The sequence below is a fragment of the Protopterus annectens genome, chromosome 2.part0 (genome assembly GCF_019279795.1).
Source record: "Protopterus annectens isolate FY-2018-M chromosome 2.part0, PAN1.0, whole genome shotgun sequence".
NCBI lineage: Eukaryota > Metazoa > Chordata > Ceratodontiformes > Protopteridae > Protopterus > Protopterus annectens.
This window is the reverse complement of record NC_056728.1, coordinates 1,328,354,811-1,328,376,753: the sequence shown is the minus strand read 5'-3', so window position 1 is coordinate 1,328,376,753 and position 21,943 is coordinate 1,328,354,811.

Genomic DNA, 21,943 nt, shown 5'->3' with positions numbered 1-21,943 from the left:
GAGTGTGAGTCAATGAGTCAGCAGGACTGAGTTTTCCATGGAAACATGCCAATGCAAAAAGAAAGGGAAACAGGCAGCAATACATCAGCAGTAGACTGTAAACAACATCCAGTGAAAACCATAATGAATGATGGCTTTTACTACAATAAGAAGAAAGCGACCACAAGCAAATCAAGGAAACAGTAGCTGAAGCAGATAAATAACAAGAAATAATATACATGAACAGGAGATCTGTTCCTTCTGCCTGCACTCTGCAAAACTGGGAACATCAGCATGCCTTAAGTAATGCAGCAGAGAGTCAGAATCCAGAGTAATAGCACAAAAGAAACTAAATTTATGGTCTAGTCTCAATATCAGAAATAATATAAAGTGTGAGTAGTTATAAAATATAGCACTAGACTTTCTTATACCAGACAGTGAAATCAATGTGGTCTTCTTTTCAAGCAGCGGCAGCAGGCCTAGTAAAAAACTTTAAGGAAGACAGGTGTGTCGCTGTGCCATTATATCCTCCTTGCTGCTGTCTTGTTGTAATGTGTGCAAACATCCAACCACCTGAAGCTGTTTGCTACCAATAATTAAGCTGCTGTCATCTTACAACTGAAAACACAAAAGAGTATGCTTATTGGAACTTTTCTTTATCAGAGCTAATCATGCATGGCAGCATTGTACTCCTGCATCAAAACTATTATTTGGGCTGCATGATGAGAAAGAAAAAAAAATATGACTAGGTAGCTCAAAACTTAACAAGAATAGCAGGACTTTTTCTTAACTTTTTTTTTTTCTTTTTTTTAGAATCAGACAGGATCAGCATGTTGTTGTTTGTCTTTTCGGCTTTTCCCGGTTAGGGGTTGCCACAGCAGATCTCCGGTCCGCTAATGATTGTCAGATTTTTTTTTTATGATGCCAAGTTGCCAGCCCAATGACCAGCCTTCAGCGAAGGTGCGCCTATTCACGCATGTCTTTCAGAGGCTACTCAACTGCGGGGAAGACATGCAGACTCCACACAGAAGGCACTCCAGCCATGAATCGAACAGGAGAACCTCTTGCTGTGAGGCAACAACACTACCGCTGTACTACCGTGGCTCACAGACATGATACCATGTAGAAATGAAGGTGAGAGATTGAGAGACTGAGCCATGTGACAGCTGCAGATCAATGAAAGGATCCCTTTCAGATGATAGAAACTTCATTTGACTGAATGACCAGTAACGAGTGGTGTGCCTCAGGGCTCTGTCCTGGGGCCCCTCCTGTTTGGCATATACTTCTCAGAAGTACAGGCAAGTACGGAAGGGCTGTGGCTGACTAAGTTTGCGGATGACTGCAAACTGGGTGCTATAATAGAGTCTCCGGCCGACATGGAGATCCTCCAGAAGGGCCTAAATGAGACTGATACAGGTGTCAAAGCCATGGTCTCAAGCTAAATGCAAAAAAATGCGTAGTAATCCCCTTTGGAAAAAAACAGAGTACTCCCAAACTACAACATAGGAGGTAATCCCCTGAAATCTGAAGAAGAAATAAGGGATCTAGGGACCCAAGTAGATAGTCAGCTTTCCTTTGATAACCATGTTGCCAAAGTGGTTAGAAAATCCTTCTATGTGACCCATCTGATCACGAAAGGGTTCGCATCAAGATCTAAGGATGTAATGGTGCCCCTCTACTCTTCCCTCATCAGACCCATTATTGAGTACAATGCACCAATTGGAATGTACCTGGCTAGACATCTCCAGCAGCTGGAGAGACCACAAAGGTACCTAACCAAGAGGATTACTGGCCTCAAACAGCTGACCTATGCAGCACGATTGAAAAAGCTAAGACTGTTCTCTGTTGCATACCGCTTTTTCAGAGGCGATCTCTGTCTAACATACAGAGCCATGTCCAACCCAGAATTGTTGAACATGCTCCATCTTAGCAAAACCAAATCTACTCGAGCTACATGCTCTAGGGATATAAACCTCAACACAAGAATGAATAGAACATGCTGGAGGGATAGATTCCCTTCGCAGAGACTTCCCTTACTATGGAACAGGGTCCCGATCTACATAAGACAGAGCCCCTCACTATCACTCTTCAAGAGGAACCTTGATGAGTGGATGGGTAACAGAAAGTTCACACCAGGGATCACACCAACAGCACTACTAGATAGGGGCCAAGGGTACTAGCTGCTAGTACAAGGGTCTAGGGAACTACTAAAGGGGCAGTGAATACCAAGACAACATGGCTGGGCTAATATATGCCTTCAGGCAGATAGCCCAGTACCAACCTATGAACCTATGAACCTATGAATCCCATTTGACTGAGACCATAAGACTGAAATTTCAAAATATTGAAAAATCACTTGACTGAGCGTGCCTTCGTTGAAGGTTCGGCATCGAGCTGGCACCTCAGCGTTTCATAAAAAAAATCTACTGCCAATCATTAACAGATCGGAGTTCCACTGTGGCGACCCCTTACTGGGAAAAAGCCGAAAGATAAACAACAACACTTGACTGAAACCCATAACACTGAAATCTTACAATGCTAAATGTCAACATACTGAATTGTAAAGTGGACGATATAAAACCAGAATAGATGATATATGCCCTTTTCCCCACTGTAGTGCAATCCTGGAGTTAGTATATATAGTTAGGGCAGGTGTGGGGTGTAGACCACCACCTATTCTGGTTTTATATCATCCACTTTACAATTCAGTATGTTGAAATTTAGCATTGTAAGATTTCAGTATTATGGGTTTCATTCAAGTGATTTTTCAGTATTTTGAAATTTCAGTCTTATGGTCTCAGTCAGATGAGTTTCAGTCATATGAGGTTTCTATCATCTGATAGGGATTCCAATGAAAGTATCTGCAGCAGCACACACAGCATATGTGTGCCAATAACATGATCATTTATGTATCACATCATGTCTATCAAAGTCCATTGCTTTATTCTCAGCCAATGTACAATCACTGGATGGCAGCACATGAATGGTGCTGGCTTCATTCAGTCCACTATTTTCTTTGGGCATGCTCCAAGCATAGGTACAAAGTATAATGTAGGTAACAGATGACAGCATCTCAGTGTACAATCAGCAATGTTAATGCCCCCAACACATCTCTATAACTTCCTTAAAGGCATAATATACAAGACAGAGAGGTTAGAACATGCCAAGAATATGTCACTAGTCACCATGTACTCTGGTCAAATTGTATCCTATCTGGTTCACACAAGGGCGAAGGCCAAGAGCACCCCATCACTGATGACAAAGAAGTTTTAGTGCTGGATGAAAAATGTCACCGTTTAATCATGGGGTATGTAGTGTAGACCCTGACCACTTTTGAGAAGGACATCATATCTGAGACATTGTGACATAATTTACAGACAGCATTTTCTTACAGGTAGATAATCAATGGTGACACTTCTAGAATGGATGCCACTATACCAAATCTGTGTATAACATTTTCTATCATAAAAATAAAAAGAAAAAGCATAAAAAAGATTTATTGAATAAAAAACAGATAAGCGCTTTCGCGTACTCGTCTGGTACGCTTCATCAGATCTAATTAAACAAAATATCTGCTTGCATTTAAATAGTGTGATATAATTAATTATCATTCAATTAAACAATTAAACAATTAAGCAATTATCTTAATATAGATAAATATAACTCTATAGCAAGAGATATATATCAATAAAAATCAGTCGATATATTATCATTTCATTAACATAATCTACAAAATAGATATAAACAAAAAATCTGAAAAATCAGAAAAATGAGCTAGTACAAAATAAAATGAAATGAAATATACTTGAATATGTTGTGAACAATGCTTTAGCCAAGCATTGCTCAGCATTCAAAGGACATAGTTTTAGATTCAGGGTAATCCAGATAATCCCCATTAACAAGAGAGGAGGCAATAATATGAATTACTTAGAAAAAGTGGAATTGGAATGGATTTTAAAACTAAAAGCACATCAAGAACCAGGTCTGAATCAATTTATTACAATCAAACCCATATTAGAATCACGTAGTCTGAAATAACATGTTAATTATATTATATGCATGTCATTTGTTTTTTATATGTTTATTTTAGTTATCAACATTTTGTCTTTTTTCACAACACATTCAAGTATATTTCATTTCATTTTATTTTGTACTAGCTCATTTTTCTGATTTTTCAGATTTTTTGTTTATATCTATTTTGTAGATTATGTTAATGAAATGATAATATATAGACTGATTTTATACTGATCATTAGCGGACCGGAGTTCCACTGTGGCGACCCCTAACCGGGAGAAGCCGAAAGACTCAACACATGTGCTTGTGACAATAGGTATCAACATTTCTTGCTTGCATTCTAGGATTCACCCTACTGTGACTTACCCTGTTTTACAGATTTCTGCATTTTCTTAAGATGACACCTTTCAGAGTTCATCTTGTAATTGAGTTCTGCGACACATAAATCGAGGGTCTGCTTGCCATTGCCCCCCAGGATTTTTGCTTAACCTTTTAAGCTCTGCTGATGATAATTCCACTTCACTGTCCATTTCCATTGGCACAAGTCTTCCTTCATGACTCTGTATCTGAATCTGCCACCTTACTTTGTAAATGTATGACTAAAAGTCTACACTTTTTGGTCAAGTTTCTCTAAGAAGCAGGGTCCCACTTAGAAGTGTGAATCCCTGGTTCCTGCAATGCTGAAGTTGCACTGTTTTTTAATCACTAAGCCCTGTGGGGGTTCATAAAAATTCAGTTATTTTTCATTTAGCTATATTCTCATGTGAAAATGAACCTGCTATTTTATGCTTCTTTGCTAAGAATGCAGTGTTTCTCCTCTTATATTTCATGTTTAGTGTTGTTTATGTTTAAATATTGTATATAACAGGAGCCCATCATTTATGCTTCTCTTTCATGCCTACAGTGCTACATTTGTAACTGAAATTTCCTGATTATCCCTGAAAACAGGCACTTTCTACCTTGATGCCTGTTTAGCAAACTCACCATATTAACAGTCATAACAGTGATACTAATAATAGTAATAAAGGTAATTAATTGCACTGGTTGCCTAGTGATGAGCTTTCCATATTCTGCCATTGAAATGGGAATGTAATACAAACCAGATTCTAGAATATATGAATTATTGCACTTTTTGTCAAGGCAAGAAAGTAAGTTATAGCCTTTTGCTGAATTACCTTTCAATAGATGCAATATTAAAAGGTAGCAGCAAGCAGCTACTGTCACGTTCAGGTACCTGACTGTGTCCTTGTATATTTGTGAAGACATTCAACTGACTGTCCAGAAGCATGGATACTTCACCAATGCTCAGTTGGTGTCACTGCAGTCAAGTATAAAACCTGTGTGCTAGAGGGTCACTTAATATTACAAATGGAAATGCTACTAGCTATGTTTTTAAATGGAGTGTCACTGCCCTTTTTGCTTCAATTTTCCTTTTATACAGAAAATTTAAAAAAAATTAAAAAATACATTACATTTCATAATTTACTACATAATCAGAAAAGTATGAATAGAAGGTACACTAAGAATCTATTTGGGTTATATGAAGCAGCTAGTGGCATTTTGCTTTCCTTAATCTCTCTTTGTATTTTTGTCATTTCCATACATTATCTCTTATTGGACTGGCTTCTAATGCTTCCTTGGATAAGTTGATCTGTGGGCCTGCTACACCCTTCTATAGTTTCCTGATATAACTTTATCATTTAGTGCAGATGTGTTTGTTTAATGCATGGAACCCACAGTAGTTGCCATTCGCTTAGTTTGTATACCAACACTTCAGTCATGACTGACTACACAGTCAGTTACTGACAACTTCCTTCTTCAGTCCTCAATGAACAATCAAATGTTATTTGCCAGAAGTGCTGGTGTCTGAATCACAGAATATTTGATTATCTGATGTACTGAGTTACTTCCTGGTTTGTGTTTCACTTCTTCTGCGTTATGTGATATGCATTACTTATTTAAAAAGTCATAAAATTGTGACTGTACGGCTTAGTTGACCAGCAGTAACAGTGCTAGCTTTATGAAAAATAAGGGAAGGAACATAATTTTCTATGAAACTAAATGCATGAAATAGCTCTTAAAAAAATAGACGTACTCTTCTACGTGGGTGGGAGGTAGATCCCAGTACGCCCATACTGATGAAGGCCACACACCCTGCACCCCAATCTTAAACTAATTTACACTGACACCATTGCATTTCATAGTGAAAGGATACTTCCCACATTCCAGCAACAGTCCTGTTAAACTGACTTTGATGAGCTTGTTGAAGAAAATGTTGCTGAAATCAGTTTCAGCAAATGCATGCTTCTGCTATTTTCTGTGGCTTTGGTGTATCACACTTGCGTTGTCTGGTCCTTGGCTTAAAGGGAGTTCTGGACACAAATGAAATCCTACATAGAACACAGGCCAAGCATCTGCATAGGTTCATAGGTCAATACTATGTTAATGATCACAGGGGTCTTTACAAGCCTAGTCATGGACCCAGCCCAGTTATAACCCAGAGTTCCTTCGACAACTACATCTGGGCTATGCTAGTAAAGGGTAGCTAAAGAGTTTTGGGGGGGTATGCTAGTTGGGGATTAATTTACTTACTGTCAATCTCTGTCCTTCAAAGACATGGGAGCCAGACCAGGGGTGAATTTGCAATTTCCCATCCAATGATCAAGATTTCTTTTGAACAAGGACATGGATGAACTCTTCTTCATGTAATCAGGGAGCTTATTTCATAGCATCCTTTGAGACCTCCGTCCCTCCACCAGGTTCTAATTATGTTGCAGACAAAGTTCAGGTCCTTGGATCTTGTGTTTCTGGTGTTGTTGGTCTTGTGGATGTGCAAGAGGTCTATCAGAGCTGGAAAAGCTCACCCAGCTCACCCAGACTCTGCCACAACTTGCTGTGAGGGAAAGGATAGTTTGCATTTGCTTTCTTGTATTTTGTATTACTTTATTGCCTTCTTCTGTTTTGTCTGTTGTGATTTGTTTTCTTTACACTGTGTTTTACTTGTATTTTGTTTTCTTTACACTGTGTTTTACTTGTATTTTGCTTTTAATTACATATTTTTAAAATAGGAAATAGACCACAGCTGTGTCAATTGTGAGTCACACAGAAATTATTTTTCCCACTCTCCCACCCTGGCTGCTGTTGTGTTTTTAAACTCAACTGTATTTCTTGTTGTCTGCCCCTTATGTTAACCTGACCACATATCTCCTTCCCTCTCCTCTTTCACTGACTACTGTCAGTAAGCAAAAAAGTATCATTTTGTGAAATCACTCCTCCTCAGCTATTTAAATGTATTGGCCATCCCACTGTATTCCACAGAACCAGAATGCAAAGTGCCCACCCCTTCCAATCTATCTTGCTATTTTAGTGGCTCTCCACTTAGGTAGCTAAAGCTTAGTTACCCCCCCTTTTCATATCTAACTGCATAGTGCACATTGCAGCTGTTAGGATATTAAGCCATTTTTCCCATCTTACCTTTAAAATCTGTAATATCTACTCCAAAACCACCAGTTACTGCAGAGTCCACATTCTGCTTCTTAGTAGTCATCTTGGGATTAGTACTTCTGTTTTGCTCTCAGTGAGTGAAGGAGCACTGGAACACTATTTCCTGTTGATTGCCGGTCACCGGAAAGCCTAATAGCTGCTTCATAGGTGCCCGCTTGTAATCTGTGCTTATATTTTGCTCCTGGTGAGAGAAGGAGCAGACTGCATTGATTAATGACTGTTTCTGGTTGGGCAGTGAGTGTCTGTGCTTGATGCTCCTGATTGGTCTGGTTGTTATTCAAGGCATCTACCAGGGAAAGACTACAACAAGCCTACAGACCCCTGCATCAACTGGATCAAGACTGCGGATCACCAAACAGGCTGCGGTCTACTTCTCATCTTGGGATTCTTGTTAATATTTTGCTTCTGGTGACAGAAGAAACAAAAGGGGCATTGAATCCCATCAGAGTGAAGCTTGGTGAGACCAGCACTAGTAGTAGCCAGGCAGTAGCCATTCATGCGACTCCCCTCTTTTCATCATTCTTGACAAGCTAATTCTTTGTTTTTAGTAAGTACTGCTTGATTTATTTCTAACTTCAGAATGTCTGCCTAAACACTTCACCCATAAATCATCAGCATCTACTTATTAGTTTCCCCTCAAGTGTTTGGCAATGCCCTGTATAGACAGACACCTTGTGTTACATTTTTCCTGTAAAAGCATGACTGAAATTTCACCACTACCTAGTTGCACACAGGAAAACTAGTTTGCAGTGACAAGCACTGCCTCCAGACTTGCAAACTGGATACTCCTGACCTTGCTTTATATTCTCACTCCAACTGTTCTCACTCCAAAAAAGTCTGTTGCAATGGATAGGAACTTTCTCACTATCTCTGTTGCCAGCTTTGTGGATATAGGCATCCTGAGGCAATGCTAAAATTGCCTCATGTTTACTGACAAACAGTTAATTCTCAAACAAGCTAATATGGTATGTGAAAGATCAGATGTATTTATACAATATCACTGGAGGCAAAGCACTCACATAAAAGTACACCAAATGTCGATAAGGTTGTCAATAGTGCACATGCTGCACCCATCACACATATTTCAAAACAGACACATAGACCCACATATGCTGAAGCACTTAAATGTAACCTTCATAAACTCCAAAGACTTCCTAGATGAAATACACTTTACAAATACCCTCAGCATCCCCAAATGCAATCTTTCAAAACAACAGTCACATTAACACACACAGCTACGTCTCATGGAGCTTCTACTCTAAGCCCATAAGGCAAGTCACCACACAATCCAACATTCTAGTCATTGGAGACTCCATTGTGAAGCACACTGATGCCCCTCTCACTAGGCTGAATAAGGAGAAAGTCACGGTCAGTTGCTTATCAGAGGCTAGAATCTGACACATTACTCAAGCACTCAGATCATTGGACTCAGTCATAGTCCATGTGGGTGTAAATGACCTGAGACGTACCTCCCTTTATGAAGACAGACATCATGGAGCTCTTGGAATATGTGTCCTAGGCTGGTATGAGCCTAGCATTCAGCATCATTTTACCTTCTCCAAGGATGATGTCACAATATGAACAAAAGATGACTGACTTTAATAATTTACTTAGTTTCTGGTGTCATTCTAAGGGGATGCAATATTTATTAGCATGGAAGGAGATGGTCAACAGATCATGCTGCTTTGCCAGGGATAGTCTGCATCTCTACCCTCTTGGCTTTCGAATATTAGCTAAAACATTGTTTTCCGCCATAGTGCTGTTTTAGGCAATGCCAAACTGAAAGTACTTACTTCTGACATAGCAAATCAAAAGCAAGAAAATCTAAAAGTATTAGTTCAGAAGACAAATATAGTCTACCAAAGCCACATTTTAGGAAAATTTGGCATCCCAGGCCAATGGCAACCACAAAATTCATTCTTTAGTTATGTCCGCAACCTCAACGGCAATGCACAATTGTGTGCATAGCTCATTGTAAATGGTGCCACCTATACTGAAGCAGAAGATATAGCAGAACTACTGGCCAACAAATTCAGCTCCAACTTTACCCCTCCCTCCTCCTCAGCCTTGACTCAGGAAATACCATCAAATACAACTCACCCTGCTATCACTAGGGAACAGGTACTTAATGCTCTCTCTCTCTCTCTCTCTCTCTCTCTCTCTCTCTCTCTCTCTAAGGCCAAGAACATTACATCAATGGACCCAGACAATATCCCAGGATGCCTTCTGAATAGAATTAAACATGACCTATCAGACCCTCTGGAATTGCTACTTAACTGTAGTCTCGAACTAAGCTCCATGCCTCATGAATGGAGAACAGCAACAGTCATCCTTCTGCACATAGGTGGGCCATCTGCAGACTTTGGAATCTGCAGACCCATAAGTCTCACTAGTTTCATAATCAAAGCCATGGAAAGAATTATCATGGAAATGATCAGCCGTGATATAATATACCTCCAGACATTGGATCTAACCCAATTTGGTTTTGTCAAGGGCAGGTCATGCCTACTCAGCCTGGTGGACTTCTTTGAGAAGGTCATCAAAGCAATGGATTAGGGCAAAATAGTTCACACTGCCTACCTTTATCTGGCCAAGGTATTTGACACAATACCCCACTCAGGCATTGTTAACAAACTCAAGAGGTTAGGTACAAACCCTTATGTCACCCAGTGGATAGTCAACTGGTTGACAGACAAGACCCTTGGAGTTAGAACTGGATACTCCACCTCAGGGATCAGTCCTGGGACTACTCCTTTTTGGTATTTACTTCTCTGAAGTCAAGGCCAATGTCAGTGGCCTCTGTCTGACTAAATTAGGAGCTGTCATTGAATCCCACACCATAATAAATGTTCTCCGGGAAGGGCTGACACAGACAAACAACTGGTGTCAGAGCCATGAACTAACACTAAATGTTAAGAAATGCATAATGGTATCCTTCTGGAAGTCATCCAACCCTGGGTAACTATCAAATTAACAACACACCCCTTAGAGTTGACCCAATAGTCAGGGACTTAGGGACACACATAGACACATAGAAACATTGAACATCATGTGTCTGCAGTAGTGAGTAAATCATTCTATGTTGCACAACTTATAAACAAAGGTATGGCATCTAGGTCCTAGGAAGTCATTGTTCCACTGTATTTGCCATTCATCAAACCTATCGAGTACAATGCCCCTTTTGGTATATCCCTAACCAGGCATATCCAACAAATGGAATGTCCACAGAGGTTCCTCACTAAAAGAATACAGGGCATAAGCAACATGCCCTATGCAGACTGCCTCAAGGCCCTATTCCTGCATTCTGTCTCCTATAGGCTGTTTAAAGTAGGTCTATGCCTGGCATACAGGGCATTGTCAGACCTCACTCCTTTGGACCTCCTGCATATCTGTAAAACAAACAGCACCAGAATTAGCCATTCTAAAGACTTAAACCTTGCCTGTGATATAAATAGGACATGCTGGAGAGACAGGTATGTATCTGGAAGACTAACCCCTCTCTGGAACAAGCTCCCCATCCATGTGAAGCAGAGTTTTTCCCTAACCTAATTCAAATATAACTTGGATAACTGGGTGTGAAACAGGAAATTCATTCCTGGTTTGGCACATATGTCTCTAATGGACACAGCCCGTAAATAGCTAATCTCCCAGGCCCTGCTTATAAATGTTTTATCTCCCAAGCCCCTACTTACACTTATCAAGGATATCCAAACTTGTCAGAGATTTGGGATGCATGTCTAGGCTTAAAAAGGCCCTTGTGGTCATTAACCTAGTAAACACCTATGAGGCTATGAACTTATGATTTGAGGATACCTTTTATGCAAGGCATAGATCGACACTCAGTAACCTGTAGGAGACTGAATGCAGAGATAGGGTCTTAAGGCATTTTGTGTAGGACAGGACATTCATACCCTAGATTCTCGTTATAAGGAACCTTTGAGGGTGTTCCAACTATTGCAAGTGCCTGGTGAGGTACATGCAAAAGGAGACATTATACTCAATGATTGGACTAATAAGGGCTGAGCAGAGTAGTGCTATTACTTCTTTGGACCTGGATGCCATACCCATGCTTATGAGTTGGGCAGCATAGAATGATTTTCTTACTATCTTGGCTACATGTTGGTTGAATGCCAGATTATTGCCTACATATGTTCTCAGATCCCTAATTATCAGTTCAACTCTTAAGGGAGGGGTGTTTTATCGATGAAGTAATTAGTTTGGCTGGATGGTTTTCCAAAGGGCACTATAATGCATATCTTTGTAATGAGTTTTAATCTGCGTCTTTCACACCAGTTATTTGTATGTGTTAGACCCTCTTGTAGGGTGTAGGTTTCATTGGGGGAATGTGTGATAACTCATAATTTATAGTCAAATGCAAACTTTGTGAGCCAGAGGCCTTTGGCATTAACCTTGACTTCCAAGAAGTAGGTGCCAACCAGGGGTGGGCCCAACACAGAGACCTGGGGTACTCCTCTGGTGACCAGTCTCTTGGTGGAGGTGGTTTCACCTATCCTGACTTCCTGGGACCTATCTGTGAGCCAGTTGGCAATCCAGTAAGTTATGAAGGGGTTTATGCCTCCACCTCCATCTTTAGCCCCTGTCTGTGCTGCTCTTGGTCTAAATGTGAGGAAGACACTGTCTGCTTCTACCCATCCTAACAAAATAGCGCTTTGACTTTTTCCTTTATAAAGAGTTACAGTCCTGGCACAGTGGTCTCTTTCTAGTGTCATCATTACTTGTAAACTGATGAAAAGTAATAGAACTTTGTTCTGCTGTAACAGTTAGTTGCATTCTTTTATCAATGCAAGTTATAGGAGAGCTGAAACTGAGATCTTTAGAAAAGTGTAGGAGTAAACTACATAGGAAAAATGGGAATTGTGGGAACAATACATACAGGGGAGGAACAACCTTTAAAATAAGACAGGACTTAAATGAGCTATGTAGTGTTTGAAAATGATTGTGTAGATTATAAGTAATAGATAATGTTTGCAACTGGTTATATGATATATAGCAATATATGTGAAGTATAAGGTTTGTTTTTTATTTGTTAATACAGTCTGATTGCTTTTATATAAGGGTAAATTTGCATGTGTCACAAGTGATAATTCAATAAAGGTGTGTTTAAAAAAATGCAAGTTATATATATATATTTTTTTGCTATTTTTGTAGTTCTTGTATATTACACTTGGACAGAAGCAGACATCAACAGCAATAAAAAACATACTAATCTCCCTCCATATATAGGTAGAAATATGTTAGATCAAGGTTCTTTGACAGCATGTTTTTATAGCCAGTACATGACCAAACAACATGTACACAGTGAATATGCTATCTACATGTGGCAATTGTTCACTGTTAAGAGTTAAAAAGGTAACAACACTTAACTTTTATAGAGTAGGCATAGGAGAGATTTTAGCCAGGAAGTCATGTCTGATGTGACAGTTGGGACATAATGTGTACCTATGATTTAACTGCATTCTAATCTACCTTCATTACACATTATTTATTTACTTATTGCATTAATTTCTGCTTGTAAGCATTTTACAGAGTTAGAAACTGAACAAAAAGCAAACTATATTGTTATTCCAAAGATTTTTCATTATGACTATAAACTATATTATCTTTTTATTTAAATGTGATTTTTCACATTTCTTCATTTAACACCTTTAACAGCTCATGAATGCTAGCCAATGCCAACAGATAGAGACCTCCCCCGGATTCTGCAAGCCCTGCATGGCGTGCAGTCGACTAGTGCAGGAGCTCCAGCAGGCAATATGTCTGCCGTACGATCCAGGAATAACCTGTAGGGATGTGCACGAGAGCTCCTGCACTAGTCCTGCACGGAATCAGCCCCTGTATGCAAATTACCCCATTTGCAGGAGAAATCCATGCAAATGAGTTGAATTTGCTATCCAGAAAGCTGGAAACCAGCTGTGCAGGACTAGTGTAATCTGCAGAAATGTACTCCGCCAGTAACGGAGTACATTTCTGCAAATTACAAAACGGAGCCTTGAGAGCTCCAAATAAAGGGTAGATATCATGTAGAAAGCATGCCAATGGCCAACTATAAGGCCATTGGCATGGAAAACATTTGCAAAAATAAAAAAAACAACTTTAATTTTTTTTTAGCCAATCTCATCTGTTTAAGTGCAGGGCAGCGGCGTGCAAACAGTATCAGGTGGAAAATAAGAAAAAAAAACATAAAATAAGCATTTTAACCAAAATCACTATTTTGCCATTATACTCAATGGCAGGCAGAAGACAACATGGCCAGTGAGTAGTGGTTGCTAAGGGGCGAGGCTCAGTGTGGGGCATGTAACTATGCATCAACAGGCAATCCTATGCAAATGAGGGGAATGATACTGAATCCCAGATTTCCCCTGCATGCTAGTCAGCACCCAACAGTGTAAGAGCAGGAATAGCTTGGTGCAAGCCTAGGAGTTAGCTGACATCATAGGGGGTGTGTCAGGCATACTGTAAGCAGACTGGAGCCCTGTGGCTTGGGTTTGTTCTTAGCTTAGCAGAGCTAAGCAAAGGGGTGTGTCTGAGGCTGCCTAGCACTAGCACTCTGTACATTGCCTAAGCAGGTGTGCGCACCGCTCACCGGGTTTTAAAGGGGGAAAAAAAGTAAACCAGGAAATAGCAGCTCTGTGCACATTTGCACATTTGAGCAGTGTGTCTGCATGGCGCACCCCCGGGCTTAAACAGGAAGGTAATGGGAAGGGAAAACAGCAGTAGGAAGGTAATCGAGCAGAACTAGCATAGCTAGCAGGTGAAATGCATCAGAATCAGCCAATTACACAGGCAGCAGACCAGCCCAGCCCTGAACACTACTATAAAATATGCAAACACCTTTCCCCCTGGTTTTTCCCATACTCTACACCACCACATTGCGTAAAAGAATTTACAAACATCTTTATGATATTCGAAAAAAGAAAGAGACCAACGCATTTGTTAAACATCTTATTAACTGCCCTAAGATGACACTAAAATTTCTAGTCATTGAACAGGTTCCTCTTAACCCTAGAGGGGGAGATTGGGAAACTTCTATAGAATTCAAAGAATTAAATTGGCAGCTAAAACTAAATGCATCCAAACCCCCGGGACTTAACGAAGCCATTAGTATAACTAGTCTCCTTAAATTAAGAAGGGCAAAGTTATAACCACAATGAATTTTTTGGGAATTTTACTACATAATTACAGTACATTCAATAGATGACTGATATAAACAACATCTTAGCTTATTAATACAACTTGCAGCTAATACGATATGTTGTGTTATATATGATAGCAAATATTTTATTTATTTTCTAGGTGTATTTCACCTAATTTTAATGTAGTAGTGTATGTTGGTGGCTAATGGTTTTGAGTCATTCTATTGGGTAGGATTACTGTTCTAAATGACATCGTCGTAAAAATGTAAACATAGTATGCTCTCACTATTCATAGCATTGAATATATTTTTATATATTTTTATATATTTATATTTTAAAATACTTTAACTAAGATTATAATTAATAAATAATATTATTTATTTAATGTCCATAAAATTTATAACATTGGAATTCAATTAATATAATTTGCACATACAATTTTTGTTTCTTATTTATTCATTTATTTAATAAGTTAACAAATTATTAATATTTATGAATTGTATAGGTATTAAATTATCACAAAAAAACGTTGCACATTCAAATAATAAGCAATAATTTAAGTAGTGGTTAACTACCATTAGGAATTCCTTAGTAGTTTCACAAGTAACATTGATTCTTTACTCCTATATATTAATTATTAAAACGTAGAAAATATTTCTTAAATGGTCTGTTTAGGGTATGTAAATTAACATGTATTTAACGCTGATTTTCTATACTTCATTATTTTATCACATAGATTTTTTACTACTAAGATGAATTTCATATACGTATGTATTATTTCAAACGGATGATCATTTTATGATATTTATGATATTTAACACAACAATATTTATGTATTTATTTATTTATTTAATTGATATTAATTTTAAAATTTATGGTTAATAATAAGAATTAATCTTATAAGCGCATTAATTTTATTATAAGTAGGGTTATGTACTGCTGCAATATATCCGTAGTCCTGTATAAGCGTTAGATTACATTTTTTGCTAAGAAATTATTCAAAAATTTGAGTAGTTGCAACACTTCTCATAAGATTAATCAAGACTAGTAGGATATAAAGTATTGCACATAATTTCTTAGCATATTGACATCTTTTAATATATTTTTTAGTGTCAGTTTATTTGTAAGAAGTAAACAATTAGAAACCACAGCAATCGCGGGGTATGCAAACACCTAAAGAGTTTTGACAAGTGTTCATTGCAACCCTAGGGATTTTCACATCTAGTTTTTATTTTGGTAAACTGTTTGGATTATTGCTGCACAATACCAACGATTGAAAAAGAAAACGTTTTTGTTTAAGCGTACTTTATTGTGCTTTTGGTTAAAACACGTTTACTGTAAGTACCGTAAATGCGATGTTGCTTTAGACATTTTAAACAAAAAGCAAAGCTTTGCATTTTGAATTGGTACAATCTGTTTTTTACGTTGTTTTAATTGAATAATTGGCACAAAAGTTTGTATATAAGCACACAAAGTTTTGTAGGTGGTTCATCTTGACAAAGCCCATCATGGTAACGGGTGAAAGCGCTTGATTCACTTTGGTCTTCATTTGGATTTATCTGTGTTTTTGATTTTATCAGCTGTTCGTGCACTTTTTAAACTATTGGTTAAGCAATAAAAGAACGTTTGTTTTCAAACTGAGGAGTATTTGTTCCAGTTAAAGAAGAGTTTATTGGGCTTCAGTGCTTGTGCATACATTTTCTTAAACAGGAAGGTAATGGGAAGGGAAAACAGCAGTAGGAAGGTAATCAAGCAGAACTAGCATAGCTAGCAGGTGAAATGCATCAGAATCAGCCAATTACACAAGCAGCAGACCAGCCCAGCCCTGAACACTACTATAAAATATGCAAACACCTTTCCCCCTGGTTTTTCCCATACTCTACACCACCAGTGTATACAAGTGGGGAACCTTTAACAAACAAAACAACAAAATGATAGGGGCTGTAATAGCTACCATACAACAACATGTGGAACAGGCTCAGCATAGTGAGGATGTGAATGCTGTCGACCAACCCACAGTGATGAGACGGAGAAGAGTGTACAGACCTAGGGCAACCTACCAGGGGCTACATGAGCTGGAGATAGTGGAACACTATATGGTGGACAGGGACCCCCTACAGCAAATTGTTGAGCTGTGCCAGCCACACCTGACACACAGAACTAACAGAGGGAAACCCATCCCAGTGGATACCAAGGTATGTGTAGGCCTAAGAATAGTAGCTACAGGTACCTTCCAAATGCCAATTGGGGATATGATGCGGATCTCACAGGCATCAGCATCTAGGATACTCCACTATTTCCTGGATGCCATGTCAGCTCATGCTGGTGAGCATGCCTATTTCCCCAACACTTGTGAGGCGTTGGCTAGCAATATGCATCTGTTCCACAAAATAGCAGAATACCCTGAGGTAGTGGGTGCTATAGACTGCACGCACATATGCATCAAAGCACCACCCAGTGAGAGGGGTAGGGTCTGCATCAACCACAAGGGTTTCCCCTCCATCAACTGCCAGGTTATATACGATGCCCAGGGCATAATAATGAATGTGTGTGCTGACTGCCCTGGAAGCTATCACGATTCCCACATCTGGCATCTGACGCAGCTGTACCAGAAATTTGTCAATGGGGACATCCCTTACGGTCACCTAGTGGGGGATGCTGGTTACGCACTGGAGCCATGGTTGATGACACCCATCATAAATGCACACACACCCGAACAAGAAATCTATAATGAGCCACACGCACAGACCAGAATTATAATAGAGCATGTGTTTGGGATGCTCAAGTCACTTTTCCAGTGCCTGGACACATCCGGTAGAGTCTTGTAGTACTCACTAGCTACATGTACCTAAATTGTCATCGTATGTGCCATGCTACACAATATGATTTTTTATTTTTATTTTTTTATTTTACATTTGTTGACCGGGGCTAGTTCAGCTGGATAAATGTCCATTTCAGCAGAGGCCCGGGGAGAAAAGCTCCTTGAAAGTAAAGTACAATATTATATATAAAAACAAAACAAAATTTCACAGGTGCAAGTACAATACAAAATTAAGCTATTTGATATATGAGAGATCATATAGATGTGAGTAGAGTAGAATATAAGGAAATATGTTCACTTCAAAACACATTTGATTGCAGAATCTTATGATAAGTATCATGTTTGGCATCCTGCAGAAACAGCTGCAGCAGGAACAGCATGGGGCAGGGCCACACAGCTCACCACCATTGCCATGGCTTGCACAGACACAGAGTGACCTGGAGGATGAACAATCTGAACCGGCCCCAGTAGGCAGAAGGAGGTGTGCCGAGTATGCCCTGGCCTTGGCAAAGAGGCAATGCATAGCATATACACTGACACAGGAATGACACCTCTCTCTGACTCGCACATACAGTAAAAGGGATGCCAAACATGACACTACCTGTGCTCAACCATGTGTAGGGAGTGTACTATGTGCATCTGATGTAGGCAGCCCTTCAGCACCACCCTCAATACTGGCACACCCACAAGGTAAGTCACTCAACCTACCAATTGCCGAATGTAGTAGTATGTGTTGTTACCTGTATCTATGGTATGGATGTGAGCATGCAAGGCAATCGGGTGACTGAACGTGATACCAGCAGATAGTAGGCACCTATAGTGGCAGCATGAGATCTGTAACAAATACCGGTGTCACCACAGTAGCCAGTACTACACATGGTAACAAAACCCACTGCAGGAAATGTGCTGGGCCACGTGTCCATATGACACACACATGCCATTCAGGGAGGTTCACATACCCAACAACAGTCACAGCCAGCAGGACAGGTGTAGACAAACACAAACAAAGGCTGTGCTAAGGCCACTGAATGATGCCTATGGGTAACCCCCCCCCCCAGGCCTACACAGACAGACTACATCAGGTCAGGCAGTGGGATGTTAGTTCTGAAGGGTAGGAAGTCAGAAACTAATATGTAGGTCAATGAAACATAGGACCTGTAGTACACTGACATGCCTCTAGTTAGCATGATAGGTTAGAAAACACAATGGAATGGAGTACCTGACATGCCAGAACAGTAATACAAATGTGTACAAGTGTCAGATGTGCCCCTCCCAATCCTGTGTAGCAATGTAGAAACAGTCAGGTGTGCCCCCCCCATATCCTATGTAGACAGTAGTAACAGTCAGGTGTGCCCCCCCAATCCTATTTAGACATGTAGTAACAGTCAGATGTGCCCCCCAATCCCATGTAAACATGCAGTACCAGTCAGGTGTGGCCCCCCCAACACTACTTAGACATGTAGTAGCAGTCAGGTGTGCCTACCCAAATCCTATGTAGAAATATAGTACCAGTTTGGTGTGACCCCCCCCCCAATCCAATGTACACACATTGTAACAGTCAGGTGTGCCCCCCCATATCCTTTGCAGACATGTAGTAACAGTCAGGTGTGCCCTCCCCAATCCTATGTAGAAATGTAGCAACATGTATGTGTAGGTATATTACCAGTGGAGCACAGCTGCTCAGAGATGGCCAAGGTAGCAGGATAGATTGTAGCATTTGCACAATATGCAGGTATGTGTGTGTGTTAGCTTGGTGTGTGTTTCATATTGTGTGAGAGTGGTCAGTATGTATGCATGTTGAGGTATGACCTGGTAGTCATTGCCCTCTACTGCTGATGACAGAGCCAAGTCCTCACAACTGCATTGCCAAAGACAATCCCCACTAGTATAACACATGCTAGCAGTAAGCCATTGTAAATGTATGGTGGTAATATGTGTCACCATCTGAAAGATTGACAGGGCATGACTGTTGGGCTAGATATACAAGCAGTACACAGGGGAAAGTACTCCAGACATACAGTATATAATGTGTAACTGTGAAATGGACACACCCTTGGAATTGTATATACAGATATGCATAACATTATCTGAGCCTGTAGTAGGGGATACTGGTGTCATCTGCCCGAACAATTGCAGATCACAAAGGTGGTAGGACTGATGTATTGGGAAACAGCTGATGTACCTGCACACGTCAGCATAACTGGAATGCCCCATGCATATCTGTGCATCAGATGCAAGGAGTGTCCATAGCACACATGCACCCAGCTCACCCAAACACCACCTACAGGTACCTCTCTGGTTGTATCCCTGCTGTGGGGAATGGGTACAATATGATGCCACCTATATATAGCAATAGCGAAAGAATGCAGCATGCAGTGTAGGTGTCCCATGCAGGTGTGTCCCTAGCCATAGGTAGCACCCTGCCAGCATCCAAACCACCTGATCAAGACTGATAGAAAGTATTGGCATGAACACCTAGCACACCTACCCTGTCACCCCAGGGGAATATACTGTATGGTGGTCTAAGACTACTGTAGGACTGACAGAATGCAACGGCCTGCCACAGCTGGCCCGCATCAATACCAAATGACCTACAAGTCTCTACCAAAGGCCTGTGTCTCACAAGTACTGCCAATGCATGTCATGTCATGGACACCCAAATAACATAACACACTCCACATTAGCCATATGCAAGGCCATGTGGACAATCCACAGTAACATGTCCACCATGTCCCACTGCATGAACTGTGAACCAACACCAAAGCACAGCTGCGATGGGATGATACCCTTAGGGAAAGTATCAGAGAATGTATGCATAATGTATGGAAGAGGATAAAATAATAGAGGGGGGGTGGCAGCATGGGCAGCATGGAATGTGCAAGGTCCGACACACAGCTGTGTGCACACACTATCCCTGGCTACAAACAAATAAATGGGTGGCTACATACCTGCCCATACACCACAACAGGGGTAATGTCCTGACTCATGGCCCCTGCCTCTGGGTAGCCTGTGTGAATCTGTAAAGCTATGAGGTATTGCCACAGCAAGATAAGGCCATACTGTCATGTCAATGGATGTACAAGTATGGGATCCTCTGCCAGCACTGTACCAAGGTGCTGAACCGGATACACACACCCAGCAGCAAGTGCCTGCAGTTCCCCCTCCAGAATGGCATAACTTACCATGAATATGTAGCCATTTGCCCACAATACTGGACACAGCTGCAGTCACCCCTGTCCCCCAGGACATCACTGTGAGCAAGAATGTCTACCTGACAGTGCATGAGAGCATAAAACATCACAGTGTATAACAGTACACATTTCTGAATATCTCTGCTAACAGCAGTACCATGTAGCAGAAGCAGCACAGACACAATCACCTACAGTACACACTATTCCCCTGCACAGTTTGACCCCATATTGCCAAATGATCTATGGATACTCTGCAGAAACAGTTTGCTACCTGTAAGTGTACAACACAAAGGTCTAAACTGGAGTACAAACTACCTGAATTGGATCCATGCATTCAATACAGAAAGGCATACTGGGCATGCTAACACACTTAGGAGAAATGAAGGCAATGTCAGACAACATACTGAAAGTTCATACTGGGCATGCTCACACACTTAATGCGGACCATACATATCTGTCAGTTGCAAATGTTAGTGCATATAATCCTCAGTATGCACCAGTCATGCTTTGCACATACAGTGGATAGGAATACAGACATATCTCTAAGGACAACACACTATAACAAGCCAAATGTAGACATACATAGATGTGTGGAAGACAGTGACTGTGACAAAGAGCCATCCATCATGAGGCCTGTCCCTCCCAGCACACAGCCAAATGGCTACAACCACATGATGTGTATATGTCACTAACTGTAGACATTAGCCATCGGTGTCCGTTAGAATTACAGACTATGTGGTACAAGTACTAGCTGTGCAGCATGACTGTACAAGACAATAGTCATCTAGCAGCTGTATACACATACCTGCAGAATATAACCCTGTGTGTAACCGCATGTGGCGTGTCAACCTCTAGATGAATGGGTTATGGCCCATACACACACACTGCCCTCCTCATAGCCCTACTATGACAAGCATGCTGAGGTCATCCACGTTGAAATACTTTGGGAATGGAGTAGCCCAGTAATCTCTGTGGCACGTCCAAAAACTGCTTAATGTTCTAGCATGATAAACTAGTTAGGTAGGAGTTCTAATCCCAGAAATAGCAACTGTGTGTGTATCTCTGTCTGTGCAGGGAGCAATGCTTGTTAGGTTAGACATGCTCACTACAATTCAAATGCCCTACTTTAGCAAGGCTGCTGATGTCATTCACTGTGAAATACACCTTTGGGAAAAGTGTAGCCCAGTAATCTCCATGGCACATCCCATAACTGCGTACTACTTTAGTCTGATAAACTAGTTAAGTAGAAGTTCTTAGGCTAGTCACACTTCCCCAAAAAT